Source organism: Hemiscyllium ocellatum, chromosome 12 (genome assembly GCF_020745735.1).
Source record: "Hemiscyllium ocellatum isolate sHemOce1 chromosome 12, sHemOce1.pat.X.cur, whole genome shotgun sequence".
NCBI lineage: Eukaryota > Metazoa > Chordata > Chondrichthyes > Orectolobiformes > Hemiscylliidae > Hemiscyllium > Hemiscyllium ocellatum.
The window spans coordinates 21,889,506-21,902,517 of NC_083412.1; the positions used below are offsets into that span (position 1 = coordinate 21,889,506).

Here is a 13,012-nt window from a genome sequence, read left to right on the forward strand (position 1 = left end):
GGAGCACCCAGAGGAAACCCACGCAGACACGGGGAGAACGTGCAAACTCCACACAGTCAGTCGCCTGAGTTGGGAATTGAACCCAGGTCTCAGGCGCTGTGAGGCAGCAGTGCTAATCACTGTGCCACTGTGCTGCCCACAATTAGGAAGCAAGCTTATAAGGGTAGGGACATGGGGTTAGGAGCAAGGCTGTGAGTTGGGTTGGAGCTCTTGGGGAAATAGAAGCTTTCATGTAGAGGAGGGAAGTGGGGTGTTGGATGAGTCTGAAGGAAAAGGGTTAGATTTGTGGCAACAGGTGGAGCTTGATGGGCAGGAGGGTCATTGAAGTAGAAGGAACAGGAGGAGTTTGGGGCGTGTAGGGCATGTATATAAGTAGAGTGATTGGTTTTGATGATGAGGATAGGTAGATGGGACAGGTGGAATGGAGTGAATTGGGGAGTGGTCAGATGGTTGAAGAGAGAAAGAGGGTGGTTAGGTTAGGTGGGGGTTGAAGATGGGTCATATGGGAGAGGTAAGAATTTTGAGTGGTGTGGTAGTGAATCGTCTGAGGTGTTGAAGGCAGAGAAATGGAGGTTAGGATTGGGTTGAGGTCTGAGAGCTGGAGGGGTTATCTGGGATGGGATGGAGAAGAACTAGCTGTTAGGGGCTTGAGGGGTTGAACTTGGCTTTGGAGGTGAGTAGAGCATGAGGTGGGTTGGTGGACAGTCTAATGGGTGGAGGACTGGGTTCAACAGATGAAACGGGTGATGTGAGGCTCATTAGCAGGATTAGGATGTTGGTATGGATAGAATTGAGAATGCAAGAAGGTGAGATGGATAGAGTGATTGTAGAGGAGGATGAATTGATGGGTGTTTTATGATGAGCTCTGGGGTAGGATAGTGACGAGGAATGGCTGGGATTAGAAAGGAAGTTGAAGAAGGTGGCAATGAGTGAGCTTGGGAAAGAGAGGAGGTTGGGCCAATAGGGTTTACTCGAAGGGAAAGAATGATAGACTTTGTATGGGGGAGGTAAGAGGAGGTGAGTAGTTAGGAGAGAAAATGGGTAAGGATGGGTTGGGTAGATGGAAACAGTGTTCACAAAAGGAAGGATGGGATGTGAGAATAGGTTTAGGTGAAGGGTGTAAGAAAATTGGGATATGAGCTGGGACCTGGGAGAGTTTGGATTGAGTAAGCAAGTGTGGCTGGGAGAGAAGGTAGTTAGGGGGGAGTAGGATTTCAATAAGCATCTGGAATTAAGAGTGTAATGCTGACTGTGGATTGATTGTCGGAAAACCCATCTGGTTCACTAATGTCCTTTCAGGAAAAAAAGTTGCCATCCTTCCCTGGTCAGGCCTATATGTGATTCCAGAACCACAGCGATGTGACTGATTCTTAACTGCCCTCTGGACAACTAGAGGTGGGCTATAAATGCTGGCCGAGCCAATCATGCCTTCGTTCCTTGAATTAATAATAAAAAAAGGGTGGTCATTGCCTGAGGGAGGAAAGAAGCAGGTAGAAGGTAGGGAGACGGTGAAGGAAGGCAGTAATAGGACAGGTATTAGATTGAACAATGGTAAGGTAAAGGGAGGGAGAGAGATGGGAGCACGGAGAATAGGAGCTGCAGTAGGAGAGAGGAGAAAAGGTGAGGACTGAAAAGAATGAAGCATAAGAGTAATCACACAGAAGACTGGGAAGCAGAAGAGGGCAAGAGAGATGAAAGGGAGGGTGGGGAAGCATTATAGTGCATGTGTTAGGGAGAGGAATAAGATAATAAGTTGGGGGGGGAAACACCTGAAGGGAAATGCAGGAAAGATGGAATCAAACAAAATGGCCAAACAGCTCATAAGGGATACGTAGAAACATGATGGGAACAGATTAACAGGGACCAGAGCAGGTAAGGTATTGTCCAGTGGGCAGTGTAAAAGTAGGGATAAATCAGGGCCTTATGAAATTGTGAGGTATAATGACAAATGACATGGAAGAATGAGATGTTAATTAAGCCAGATTTCAGGAAGTTTGAGTCAGAGTTTCAGATAGAAAACAAAGGATAATCACAGATTACCAAGGAAAATTGTTAGGGATGTCAGAATACAACCTGAGGTAAGGAGTACACTGAGATCTAAATTTGAATGTCATAAATTAAGGGAGCACGGTATTCAGCAAGTAACTGAGTCACTGGGCTTGAAAAGAACATGAATGTTTGTTTGTCCATCAACCCACTGCAAAGTCTGTACTCAGTAACATAGAAGTTTACATTAAATATTAGTCTAGTGCAATGAGAGTAACACTTTTGTTATGGCTCCTGTACCAAAAGTCTATTGCTTGAGGGTAGTTCCTAGAAGTACTCCAGAATGATGGGGATAAGATTTAAAGTGACCACCTTTTTAACATAATTCAGATGCAATGTTAATTTATTATTCTGTATTTTTGTTCTATCATCAGGGAAGTATTTCACTCCAGCAAACCGTGGATTAATGAGACATGAATTTGTTTGAAAATAGTTATCCAAATTCAAGCATGCAGTTAATGGGAATGGGAAGAGGCATTTCCATGTGACAGTCAGCTCCCCAAAACAAATTGGGTCCTGCTGTTTTATTGCAATTTTCTATTTTTTTTCTTTTTCTCTGTCCTTATTAGTCCAGGAGGAGAGTTCTTACACGCACACTGGTCCAGCTCTGAGTGAACAGAGCCTCAGAAATTCCTCTTTTTTTCGTGTGTGAAGACTCCTGTTTATATTTTTTACACAAGATTGCAATTTTCTATTCTGTACCAGCCCAATTAACCTATGTGTTGTAGGCATTCTCTTAATTTTATGACACTGGATAGAAGGCAAACACTGGACCTAGGATGTAGTGTAGACATCTAGATAGATGCTTACGTTGGGTGGGACATAAGTGGAGATTTTGTCACTTTGAACAGCAAGTCAGATAGGGCTATTTTCTATGTCCTCTATCGTCTTTATTATTTTGAACATTATCCTCCCAAACTATTGAATTATTATTGCAAGTATGCCATGTAGTTTGTGTATTTAATAAAAGATACATATTTTTCTAAAACATTTTTGTTATTTCTCTGAGGGACATGGTTGTCATTGGTTAATTTTCACTCTTGGGAGCAATGTTTATGTTCAAATAATAGGGATGAGAATCAAAAGTAATAACAAGCCAAGTGTTGATGCTGCGTTAGTGAAACAACTTTTACACAGCATTTTCATGTTTGGAAAACATCATCTGAAAAGATTGTGCAAGAAAATTCAAGAGACTTTTGAAATGTAATTAGATAAATGGCTGTTGGAGAAAGCATGGGGGAAAGAGCAAGGAATTTGGATTAGTAGGTAGGATTCTATGATTAACTGTTAATCTTTTAAAATGTTTACATCTGTATTCAGGATTTGTACAAGAAACATGAATCAAGTTCAATAATTTTGTTTCACTTTGTGTGAAAAGTATGGGGAGAAGGTTTCTTATTGCTTGTACAGTGCATTACTGTTCTGATTATACAATCCATCAGTTTGTAAATAGAGTTAGTGCCATGTAGAAACACTCAATCTCTTGATCGCTGCCAATTGTGGACCTCAATTTTCACTTTTCCCCTACTTTCAAACTAAATAGAGAACCACACAGTAAAGCAATAACATTTGCTAATTTTTGAAAAATGTTTCTTTGGTTTGTCTGTTGTAATCTATATTTCAGTTGTTTGAAACTGTTATCTTTAAGTTTTCTTAATATAAAATAGAACCATTTGTGGTCAAAACCTTACCATTACAAGTTTTGCTCAGATCTAATTAGTATGGCAAATGGCTAACCATATGTGCACATCAAACAAAGTTATATTTAACTAGATATGGCCAGCCTCCCTGAATGCTGTGCATGGTGATTTGGTGAATAGATGGGGAGTGTGGGGAGATGATGTGGCTTTAGATGAGGGAAGTGAGAGAGGGATGGCTATAGGGAGCATGTGGGTGTACCTGTCCTTTTAATTTACACTGCTGATGAGGTTAAAGTCTTCAGTTTGACTAATTTTGTCGACACTCACTTTGTCACAAAACTATAGATTGAAGTGCTGCTGATGGACTTCACTGGATAATTCTGACTAATGTTTCTGTGCAGTCCTGATGAAGTATATCGTTGACTGAACCACTTTCTTTTCACTGAGTAGTTAGCCAAAACTTAATCTGCCTTTTCACTTTGTTTTTCTGCTGTTGTGGCATATTGCTGCATTACATTGCATCCAAAAAAAACAACCGCATCAAAAGTGATTCACTAAGTATGAATCTCTCTTGGACATCCTGAGAACATGATTAGGATCTATATAAAAGATCATTTTGTTTTCTACATGGTGGTTCCTTGGGATTTCTTCTATAGTCTTTCATTACTTTGACACTTTACTTCTCAATCTGTTTATTTGGTTTTGCAAATCTGCTTTGTGTTATGTGCATTCAATGGACAATGCATATTCTTCCAGTCATCTTGTTATTTATCTCAGGGACTGAGTTGCCACACAGCAGTAGTTAGTTTTTACACTCTAGGTGAGTAGTATGTTTTTATTTTAAATTCTGTGATAAAAACAGATTCAGTTAACACTCGTAACGCTGAGGTGGGAGGTTGAGTGTTCAAATGATTCATTGATTTGAGCTCAGAGTGATTCTCATTCCTACGTTACATCATGGGATAAACCTGCCTGCACAATTTAAACCAGCAACAGAAAAAATTTATCCCATGTAGTAATATGTGCAATTTTGAGAGACCAAGAACTATTTAAAGTAAAAATTAACAACGTTATTTCTTAAAGTATAACAGAGAATCATTAACTAACAACCATTTACAACTGCTTCCTCTGACCTATCTTTTACTTACCCTTCTATAAAACAAGTCCAATCAAACCCCTACTTAAGATTTACAGAAACGAATCAATTTTTAAAACCAGCCAGCTGTCAAATCTTCCCTTTATGTTTCTTCTGTCACCTTCTTAGGGATTCCTATTTCACCGGTCACTGATCGATAAAGGTACCTCTAAGAGAGCTGTTTCTCAGGCGGTCTGTATATGCTGGTGGTTGGCAGTTCTCTCCAAACAGTTCAATTTTTCCTGGTCTTATACCCCCAAAGCATCGGATTATGTCATCGGCTTTTAATATTGTCAATATACTAAATTCAAACTTGATTGGAGTTTGGCATTTTTTTGGATATGATTCAAACTGTTATGCCTAATTCAAATTTATTTTTGTCTCTAGGCAACCAGCTACATTAGCAATTAGACCATAAGGTTACATTATAACCTGTTCAGAACACTAGGTGCTGTTAGGTAGTTCTGCTAGCTGTTAACTTTCTTCAAGGTATAGTACACCCACATCTTCATAACACCTTCCCCCTTAAGAAAAAATGAACCATCAAAATGAAAAGATGGCTTCTTTTTTTCTATTCTTCAAACACATTACCCTTACATATGACACGCAACACGTATGATTTTAAAATTGAAAGTCTGTAACATAAGACTCCAACGAAATAGTCTCATATTCTTCTCTTTGAAGCATTCTAAGAATGTAAGGGGATTGTGATCCATGTACACCACCATCTCCAACACATTGTTCGTGACATGCACTTCAAAATGTTGTAAGGCCAGTACCAAACTCAATAGTGCTTTATCGATCATGGATCTTTTCAATCTTCTTCGAAAAGTAACCAATTGGCAGTTGAATCTCATCCTCATCTTCCTGTAGGAGTATAGCTTCAACTCCTGAGTCATTAGCATCAATGGCAACTTTAAAAGGTTTTGAAAAGTTTGTTGTAACTAAAACTGGTTTGCTGGTTAATATTGATTTCAATGGCCGAATGTCTCCTGGCATTGTTCCGTCCACTGAAATTTTATGTTTTTCTTCAGCAAATCAATTAACAATGCCACTACACTGCTGAAGTTTGGAACAAACTTCCAATAGAGTCTGCTGAGTCCTAAGAATTGAAGCACCTCTTTCTTTGAGTTTGGTCATGAAATTCTTCGTTGGTCTTCGTCTTTGAGTTCCATGACCAATGTTATGTCCCAAGAACGTCACCTCTGCTTTCGTGGATTCAGTTTTATTTGTCACCGGTTTTGCTTCTCATAGTTGTTCAAAGAGTTCTGCCAACTGTACCATTTGATATTTCCAGGACTTACTAAAGATGACTACATCATCCAGGTAGACTGCGCAGTTTGTTAACCCAGCCACAACCCTATTCATGAGTCTTTGGAATGCGGCAGGTGTGTTCTTTATTCCAAAGGGCATCATTTTAAACAGATATAGCCCATTTTGGGTTATAGACACAGAAATTTCTTTCGCTGACTCTGATAAAGGTGCCTGTCACTAACATGTATTAAGTCCAACTTGGTGATGTAACTGGCTTGTCCACCTTTCTCGATACAGTCCTCCAATCTAGGAATTGGATAGGAGCCTGATTCTGTAATGGCGTTGACCTTCCGATAATCCATGCAGAGTCGTTGACTCCGGTCCAGTTAGGGGACTAAGATGATTGGCGAATTCTACTCACTCTGGCTTTGCTCGATGATGTCCTCGTTGAGCATGACCTCCACCTCCTTCTGGACCTGTCTAGCTTTGAAAGGATTAAGCCAATAGGGGTGTTGTTTATCAGAGCAGTATTTCTAATGTCTACTTCATGTACAATAGCATTTGTCCTCCCCATCTGATTCTTACATATGTCCTAATACTGCAGTAATAAATCTTTCACCTGCGTTCGATGTTCCTGCAACAGATGGCTTGCCAACCTATCCCACTCCTCAAGGACTTTTTTAATCTACTTTTGAAGCACAGCAAAATCCATATCCACTGGATTTGATTTCTCACCTTACAGGGCAATAACTAACACCTGTTTCTCCAGTTCTTTCTCTCTAGTATACTATGGTCTCAGCATGTTCACTTGACATACCTGATACCTGCTTTACTATCTGGTATCTTAACTAGATAGTGCACCTGACTCATCTTTTCCTCAATATGACAGGACCACTAAACCTGGCTTTGAAGGGATCTTGAATCACTGGTAACAGTACTAAGACATCATCTTCTTGGGAAAATGTCAGAGTCTCAGAGCTTTTCTCTATCACCTGTTTCATTCTATATTGTGCCCTTTTTAGGTGCTGTTTAGCTAATTCACCTACTCGACTTAATCTCTCCCTCACCTCCAATACATAATCAAAGTGTGAGATCTCCAACTTTGGTCCTGTCAATTTTTCTTTATTTAATTTTAAAGGACCTCTCACTTCACGCCCGAATATTAACACAAAGGGAGTGAACTAAGTAGATTTGTTTGATGCATCTCTAATGGCAAACAATACAAATGGAATAGTTTTATCCCAATCATTTGGGTAATCCTAACAGTGTGCTCTCAACAAGATCTTCAAGGTCCGATGCCACCTTTCTTATGCTGCCTGGGATTCAGGATGATGCGCACTGGATTTAAAGTGCTGTATACCTAAGCTATCCATAATCACCTCAAGCAGCCTGGCAGTAATATTTGACCCTTAGTCTGACTGAATCTCTGGATAATCCATACCGTGTGAAGAAAGCTACTGACTCCTCTACTACCCTTTTTGGCTTGATACTTCGTGATGACATTGCCTCTGGAAATCTGATAGACCCATCCATTATGGTTAACAAGTACTGGTTCCCACTTTTAGTTCTTGAGAGGGGACCGACGCAGTCAATTATAACCTGCGTGAAAGGTTCTTCATATGTGGAAATTGGCAACAAATGTGCTGGTTTAATTACTACCTGTGGCTTACTTACCATTTGGCATGTATGACATGTTCAGCAAAAGTTAACCACATCCTTGTACATCCCAGGCCAATAAAAATGTTTTTGTGCCTTAACCTGAGTCTTTCGTACCCCAAGGTGATCTCCTACAGGTAGTTCATGTACTACCCGTAACACTTCCTGTCTGAATGCTACCCCGTAATAGTCAGCGGGAAATTGAGAAACAAATTTGTAAGTTTTCAGTTATCTGTAAGAATAATAGGGTGGTTATGGTAGGGGATTTTAACTTTCCAGACATAGATTGAGACTGCCATAGTGTTAAGGGGTTAATGGAGACAACTTTGTTAAGAGTGTACATGAAAGTTTTCTGAGTCAACATGTGGATGTATCTATTAGAGAAGGTACAAAATTTGACCTACCCTTGGGAAATAAGGCAGGGCAAGTGACTGAGGTGTCAGTGGGAAAGCACTTTGGGGGTCAGCGACCATAATTCTATTAGTTTTAAAATAGTGATTGAAAAAGATAGACAAGATCTAACAGTTGAAGTTCTAAATTGGAGGAAGGCTAATTTTGACAGTATTAGGCAAGAACTTTCCAAAGCTGACTGGCGGCTGATGCTTGCAGTTAAAGGGACGGCTAGACAGTGGGAAGCCTTCAGAAATGAGACGAGAGTCCAGAGAGAGTATATTCCTGTTAGGGTGAAGGGAAAGGCTGATAGGTATAGGGAATGCTGGATGACTAAAGAAATTGAGGGTTTGCTTAAGAAAAAGAAGGAAGCATATGTCAGGTTTGGACAGGAGAGATTGAGAAAACCATTAGAGTTCAACGGCATTAGGAGTATATTTGAGTGGAAAATCAGGAGGGCAAAAAGGGGACTTGAGATAGCTTTGGCAAATAGAATTAAGGAGAATCCAAAGGGTTTTTTTACAAATACATTTAGGACAAAAGGGTAACTAGGGAGAGATTAGGGCCCCTCAAAGATCAGCAAGGCAGCCTTCGTACAGAAAATGGGGGTGGGGAGGGTCTACTAAACAAGTATTTTGCATCAGTATTTACTCTGGAGGAGGACATAGAAGATATAGAATGTAGGGCACTAGATGGTGACATCTTGAAAAATGTCTACGTTACAGAGGAGGAGGTGCTGGATGTCTTGAAACACATGGATAAATCCCCAGGACCTGATCAGGTGTACCCGAGAACTCTGTGGGAAGCTAGGGAAGTGATTGCTGGACCCTTTACTGAGATATTTGTATCAGTGCTAGTCACAGGTGAGGTGCTAGAAAACTGTAAGTTGGCTAACATGGTACCATTATTTAAGAAAGGTGGTAAGGACAAGCTAGGGAACTATAGACTGGTGAGCCTGATGTCGGTAGTGGGAAAATTGTTGGAGGGAATCCTGAGGGACAAGATTTACACATATTTGGAAGGGCAAGGACTGATGGATAGTCAACATGGCTTTGTGCAAGGGAAGTCATGTCTTACGAATTTGATTGAGTTTTTTGAAGAAGTAACAAAGAGGATTGATGAGGGCAGAATGGTGGACGTGATCTATATGGACTTCAGTAAGGCAATCAACAAGGTTCCCCATGGGGGAGACTGGTTGGCAAGATTAGACCTCATGGAATACAGGGAGAACTAGCCATTTAGATATAGAACTGGCTCAATGGTAGATGACAAAGGGTGGTAGTGGAGGGTTGCTTTTCAGACTGGAGACCTGTGACCAGTGAAATGCCACAAGGATCAGTGCTGGGTCCACTACTTTTCGTCATTTACATAAAAGATTTGGATATGAACACAGGAGGTATAGTTAGTAAGTTTGCAGATGACATCAAAGTGTAGTGGACAGTGAAGAAGGTTACCTCAGATTACAATGGGATCTTGATCAGATAGGCCAGTGGGCTGAGACGTGGCAGAAGATAATTTAATTTAATTTAGATAAATATGAGGTGCTGCATTTTGGGAAAGCAAATCTTAGCAGGACTTATACACTTAATGGTAAGGTCCTAGAGAGTGTTACTGAACAAAGAGACCTTGGAGTGGAGGTTCATAGCTCCTTGAAAGTGGAGTCGCAGGTAGATAGGGTAATGAAGAAGCCGTTTGGTACGCTTTCTTTTATTGGTCAGCGTATTGAGTACAGGAGTTGAAAGGTCATGTTGTGGCTGTACATGACATTGATTAGGCCATTTTTGGAATATTGCATGCAATTCTGGTCTCCTTCCTATTGGAAAGATATTGTGAAACTTAAAGTCTTCAGAAAAGATTTACAAGGATGTTGCCAGGGTTGAAGGATTTGAACTATAGGGAGAGGCTTAATAGGCAGGAGCTGTTTTCCCAGGAGTATCGGAGGCTGAGGGGTGACCTTATAGAGGTTTACAAAATTATGAGGGGATTGGATAGGTTAAATAGGCAAAGTCTTTTCCCTGGGGTCGGGGAGTCCAGAACTAGAGAGCATAGGTTTAGGGTGAGAGGGGAAAGATAGAAAAGAGACCTCGGGCAACTTTTTCACACGGAGTGTATGGAATGAGCTGCCAGTGGAAGTGAAATTGGGATACCTGGTTGACATGGATGAGTTGGACCGAAGAGTCTGCTTCCATGCTGTGCACTTAGGCCCATTTCTCGTCTGCACTATCTGCGGTGGTCTCCATTTCCATCATAGGATTCTATCTTTCAGATAATAACCTTCTGGAATATTCCCTGCCTCCTTTTTGGAGTACACATCCATACATCTTTTATCATCTTGTCTTGCTATTGCAAGTCCCTTCACCTTTCAGGACTAAACACTTCTGACCCTCTCCCTGTTCAGCTTTTTTGCTGCACCATTGCCTCAAACAGGGTCTTCGCTAACTGAACCTCAAATCCTCCATTTGTCTCTTTACGTTTCGCTTCGTGCTGTGACTTATGATAGTGAGATCTGGTTACCAGGATATTTCTGTTTAAATTCCTCAGTTTCTTGGTCTTCCTTGGGCTTCTTCACAACAGGGGTCACTCCCAACTTGGATCCTGCCAAATCATTCCTGAGAACAAAGTGAATTCCTGGAACTGATACTCTGGCAATCACTCTCACTGTAACTTCCCCAGTATTGAGTTGGTACTCTAACCCGATTTTACATAGGCGAAAGCTAAATTTCTGTCCATCCATCCCACAAATTACCACACTCTTAGGTCACAGATCAGAAAGAATGCATATTCGCTCATCCTTTACTGTCAGCGACTGGTTAGTTCCTGTATATCTCAAAATTATTACTTCTTGACCTTCTTCCCCCTGTTCTTTCTTTCTGAGTAAACTTTACCCACAGAAGCAAATTCTTTGTAGAGATTAGGTACTAGGCTGTGCACTCTCCTGCAGCTCCTCGGCTCTTCTTGGGGTCACCCTTACTACTTTCACTGATGCCACTGGCTTAGCTTCTTTTACCATATCTTTTCCCCACAATGCCTTTCTTTAACACCCAGCACTGTGACTTTACGTGTCCCACTTTCTGGCAGTGAAAACACCTTTTCCCAGTGCCCCTCTGAAACCACCGACACCAAACTTTTCTGCATCCCACTCCATTACAGTGAAAACATCTGAGGCCTTTCATCTCCTGTCGACCTTCTTGGGCTTCTTTATCCTGTCATAAATTCTTACCAGTACTCTCTACTCTTGGTATCTTAGTACAGGATCTCCCCTTCTTCCACCTTCTATCCCTCACAGGATGAAATTCTGGCAGGAAGCTTGCCTTATGGACCAATATATTCATCTGCTAATTCTGCTGTCGTTCTCACTACTGAACTTTCTTTTCCTCCTTGTGAATTCTTGTCATCTCTGGAAATGAGTTTTTAAACTTCTCCAATAGAATAATCTCTCTTCAAGCTTCAAAGGTCCTACCTATCTTCAAAGCACACACCCATTGATTAAAATGACCATGTTTGATTCTTTCGAACTCAACATAAGTCTGACCTAGTTCCTCCTTTTTATGCTTCTGAACCGCTATCTATATGCATCTGGTACCAATTCATAAGCACTTAAAATATCCTGTTTAAACTCTTCATAATCTCTTCAACCCTTATCTGACAGTGTGGCAAATACCTCACTAGCTATACCTACCAATTTAGCCTGAACTAGAATTACCCATAAATCCTTGAACCACTCCATCTGCCGAGCCAACTTTTCAAATGAAATAAAGAAGGCTTCAACATCTTTCTCATCAAAATGTGGCAGAGTTTTGTCATATTGTATATATCAATACCATCTCTTTTAATCTCCATCTTATTAACTTGACTTTGCTGACTAAGTCGCAACTTCTCAAGTTCAAGTTCTCTCTCTTTGCTCAGCTAAGAACCTCCTCTCTTTTTCCCCTCTCTCTCTGTTTTTCTCTCTCTCTCTCTCTCTATACATACCCCTCACTCCCTCTTCTCCACCCCCATTTATCTTCTAACTCCATTTTCCTTAATGGTAATTCATGTTTTTCTACCTCTACTGCACTTGTCTGTTTCTCTGACACACCTAAGTGTTTGAGTAATTCCCTTAGAATTTTAGCTTTACTTTTGTCCCTGGTTAAACCCTAATCTAATTTCTTTGCTAATTCTAAAAGTACGGCCTTTTTCTTTCCTTCTCAACTTTCTAGGCAAATTTGAAAATCACCTTTAAATCTCAGAACCTCTTTAGCAATTTTAAGAGTGATTTCTCTCGCTTTTAATCAACCACAAGTCACTAAAATTAGGCATTGTCTCACTTACATTTTATTTAAAGATCTAGGACACTAAATCTGCAAGTGTTTAAATCTGCTGGGATTTTTTGTACCCCCAAATCTATTCAAATCTGTCCAAGCCACTTCAGATCATGAATCTAAGACCCAAACAGTTCAAATTGCAGACAAAAGCTCCCAAACTGTTAGGTAACTGGGTCAACCCTTCTGCTTGCTTAATTTAAACCAGCAACACAGAAAAGATTTATCCTGTGCAGTAATCTGTGAAAATTTGGGAGACCAAGAACTATTTAAAGTCAAAGATTAACAACTTTATTTCGTAAAGTATAACAGAGAATAATTAACTAACAACTATTTACAACTCCTTCCTCTAACCTATCTTTTACTTACCTTCCTTAGTACTAGTCCAATAAAACCCCGATTAAGATTTACTAAAAAATCAAATTTCAAAACCAGCCACCTGTCGAATCTTCTCTTTATATCTTCTTCTGTCTTATTTTCTTCTTAGGATTTCTGTTTCACTGGTCATTGATAGATAAAGGTACCTTTAAGAGAGCTATTTTTCGGACTGTCTGTACACGCTAGTGGCTTGGTGGTTCAGACCCAACTGT

General features: G+C 40.4%; 1 protein-coding gene across 4 annotated transcripts in view; it reads left to right on the forward strand.

Annotated features, from left to right (window-relative positions):
* The window catches only part of fndc3a (fibronectin type III domain containing 3A), a 218,447-nt gene that overhangs the window by 2,645 nt on the left and 202,790 nt on the right, over positions 1–13,012 (forward strand). For 2 of the 4 annotated variants that reach the window (XM_060833376.1, XM_060833378.1), the window contains exon 2: positions 1,300–1,395. The exons of the other annotated variants lie outside the window; for them this stretch is intronic. The gene's annotated coding sequence lies outside the window, so the exon portion shown is untranslated. The remainder of the gene's footprint in view (positions 1–1,299; positions 1,396–13,012) is intronic. 4 annotated transcript variants of the gene reach the window in all.